Source organism: Condylura cristata, unplaced genomic scaffold, assembly GCF_000260355.1.
Source record: "Condylura cristata isolate star-nosed mole 26May11 unplaced genomic scaffold, ConCri1.0 scaffold00002, whole genome shotgun sequence".
Lineage (NCBI taxonomy): Eukaryota > Metazoa > Chordata > Mammalia > Eulipotyphla > Talpidae > Condylura > Condylura cristata.
In genome coordinates, this window is record NW_004567103.1 from 78,101,849 (window position 1) to 78,106,103 (window position 4,255).

Below are 4,255 nucleotides of genomic sequence, written 5' to 3' on the forward strand. Positions count from 1 at the left end.
TGAGTGTATACAATATAGGCCATTAGAAGAAAAGAAAATTACCAAGGTGAAGTGCAGAGTGCTGCAAATTATTCAAGCCAAGCTTATTAACAAAAAAAAAAAAAAAAGAAAGAAAGAAAGAAAAAGAAAAAGCCAGATTTGAGACCATGCAACTTCTGTCTAAAGAATCTTAGTCAGTTGCTCTAGTATTTGTTCTTTGGTTTTTCTCCAAAGGAACTGTGGGAAAGATAAAAATCTATCCTTGTATTTATCTAGCTAGCAAGCTAATTAGCTGTCTGTTTTCTTCATTATCTATGTATCTATAATCTAACTATCTAAGAGATAAATCATATATATATCTGTGTATAACTTTATATATCTATATCATCTATATTGATGTTTCTCTATATCTAAGATTTTACCAGAACACTCCTAAGCTAACCCTATTTTTATGCTGAATTCCCACACTTTACACACACATATACACATCACCTTTCATTAGCCTATAAAGAAATCCTTATGCAATAAGACTAAATAATGTATGAAAGCGTTGACTGTATTTTTTTCAAAAATACACTAAATATATATCATAGTTTTTAATTTATTTTTTAAACTAACTTTATTAATTTATATGTCTACTTACACTGTTGTTCATTTTAAAACTATGTTTACTTCCCCCTTCCCCAATTTGCCAACACATGGTCACCACAATCCCCCACATTCCACCCTCTCTTTTTCCCTCTGCTTCCCCTCCCCTATATTCCTTTATAATTGTTTTATTTTGTTTTGTTGTGATTTATATTGTAATAACAATACATTTATTTCCCCATGTCATACTTGGTTTTATATTCCTCCTATAAGTAAAACCAATGGATATTTTTCTTTTCCTTTGTAGATATAGTATGACTATTCCTCTATATATCAATTTATTGATGAGGATCATATTCCCCTAGTATTAATAGTACAGTTGACTTCCAGTCAGCTAGTCTCGGTAAAACCCCGAGGAGGAATAATTAACCTACTATTAGCAATTATCGTAAACACATTATTTCATTGAGCGTTCTATTCTAGCTCCATCATATCACAGCTTTTGAATGACATAGGAAAAATGTTACTGACCAAAAAATTGAAAAAAAAAGATATGAATTATGTATGTATTCATGCCTAGTCTGATTCAAGAAGTTTGAAATACACCCTTTTATCACTTTCTTTGGTTTTATGTGATTTAATTTGTGTAGGACCATACACTTGAGTAGCAGAGAGGTACTTGCAAAGGGATACATGTTTACCAGCCTGTTCATTTAAATTATTAATATTTCATGGTAGCTTAATGATAATAGGCAAATGAATGAAGAATAGTTGACATATACACTAAAAGTAATAAGAAAACACTGTAGGTTTCAGAGTAAGAGGAAATTAATTACATGAAAATCCAGTATGCTTCAATAGAAACAATATCATACAAGAAATCTGCTGATATAGAACCTCCCCGGTGGCACTGGGATTAAAGTCAGCCCTACCAAGCTATCTGCAGCATGTGTTTGGTCCCCAGCCAGGGAGCTGACCCACATGGCACAGCAGAACTCTCCTTTCTTGCCCACTGCTCCCCTCAGTACTGTATTTCAGTAGATAAACTTGTTTGCTCCCCACTGTTTTTGGTGAATCCTCTCACACCCCATATCTATGGCCTATACCTCAGTTCTTGTATGGATAATAAAAATAAATCTGAAAAAATAAATAAAAGAAATGAGCAAACATAAATCTTACTTGGGTTTTGCCAATATGTGACCTTGGAACAATAATTTTATTACTAGTTTTTCTTTTTGTTGCAGTACATTAAATATAAAGATACTCTTGAATATGTGCTTTAATTTTAAAGTCTTATAAAAAGCTCATTTTGTTGTGTATTTCTTGTGCCACAGCATATATAGTGGTATAATAGCAAAATACAATTATATTTTAGCAAACATGATCAAATATATTTATGTTGTCATGTTAGTATAAGTGGATCTAATAACAGACTTTGGGTAATACACGCTTTTACAACTTCACTGTACACATTTTGTCCCTTTGTCACCATCCTGATTTTATTATCTTTCCTCCTTTTTTTATAATTTATAATCTGGGAAAAAATCACCTTAGATCTGACAACCCTTTAGCCAACAGTGATAAATATATCAGCATTGGTGTACAACAATGAGTAATAACTCAGGGCAGTCTTTATTTGTCTGAAAGCTTGTGTTCTCAGAACCAAACATTAACAAATGAAGTTCCAATAGTGTTATTCCATTACTCTTAATAACATCTCATCTAGTAGACAGACTAATGTGGTTTTCATTGCTTTTAATTCAAAGTCCATCAGACTTCATGCGGCAACAGAAAGATCTGGCATCAGAGCCTGTACAAGACTGAGGGAAATGGAATCTCAGTAATGAAATCCCATGTAAGACTTATCAATTTCTAACACCAGGTAAAATACTAAGCAACACAAAGTCAGAAAATCAATACCTATTCATGTAGATTTTTTTTCTGCAATAAAAAGATAGCATTAACATTCTGACATATTAAATTGCTGTGTTTGTACTCCTTCAGGTAAGGGACTACATAATAAAGATGTTTCAGTCTCTAAAGATTTACATAATTTTTCTGATTCATTGAAACCACATGAAGTCGGATTCCTTATCTGAATGAATGTACACAGCACTAACCTTTGGAGATTTGTTCCTTTCATTTTCTATTTGTTCCACTCCTTTCTCACCCTCCCATTCTTTATATTTCATGTTGTGATGTTTTGGGAAAAATTAAGACTTTGTATAAATTTTGCTAATTTTATATATAAGAAGATAAGTGATTCCCTATCAACAATTTATTTTTATTCTGACCTGACATTCACACATTTATATCTGTTTGATATGTAATATCTGAGGATGGCTTTTGTTTGGGAAAAAAAAAATCTCTTTGTGGTTTAAGAGATGCTTTCTTGATTTATAATCCATGGGCACTCAAGCATGGATTATGGTTATTAAATTAGTCAGTATCTTGTCAAGATCTTAAACCAATGGATTCAAGTGTCTTATAAACTATCTTTTTAAAGATTTATTTATGTATACAGAACTGGGGTACAAGCCAGAGGTTCAGGGGCAGTGAGAGGATTCACCAGAGACAGAGTAGGGAGCAGTACAGGCTGACTGAAAGTACACTGCTGAGGCGGGCAGTAGGTGGGTCAGGAGAGGTCTGCTGTGCCATGTGGATCACCTCCAGGTTGGGGATCAAACTCATATTAAAGTGGCTTTCACTTCTTAGTGCTGTGCTTTAACCTGCTGTGCCACCAGGGAGGGCCTTGTGTAAACTATTTTTGTATAAAAATTTGTTCTAGGACAAACACAGGTCTTATATACTGGAATATCTAAATTGGTAAACTGTAATACTGGCATTTCTATTAATTTCTAATTAGAGTTTCTTAGGCATATAGCCATAAGAGTAAATATCCCCACTCATTTATTTTCTTCAACAAGAATGGTCTTAAACACATAAATATATAATGTCAATATTAACTTATTTATCTTATTACATATCTCAAATCTTACCACTCCAAAAGGTCATTTTACAATTTTATTGTAGGTATGTGGTACATATGCTCACATATGCAGAAGAGAAATCCTTATGCAAAATAATGAAAAATTGACATTTCCCCCCACTTCATTATATGCCTTCCCCCCCCCTTTTGTCTCACATTGAGAATGAGTAAATTCATCTCACATTGAGAATGAGCAAAAACAAATATATATTGTGTTTCCTCTATTGTTTTGCTCCAAAACTATAGGACTATAAAAATAATTCTTACTGATGTAAAATGCCTGGAAAATTATAGACTGTCGAAAAATAAAGTTAATTTGTGATTATCAATGAAGAAAAAGGTAGAGGCACTATTTGGATTTGCTATGCTCTAGAAGATGATGTTTTAAGGGCCAAATTAGCTATTCCAATACAACGATCAATTCAGTGATAGATGTCTTTTCTGACATTACTAAACTCATTCCAAATATCCCAACAACATCACAACACATGAAACATTACACCTAAGGATTCATTTAGTATGACTTCATCTCATCAACTATTTCTTTAAAAGATTTATTTATTTATTTATCTATTTATCTAGTCATTTATCTATCTATCTATCTATCTATCTATCTATCTATCTATCTATCTATCTATCTATCTATCTATCTATCTATTTATGCATGCACACAAAGCTGGGGTACAGGCCAGAGGTGCA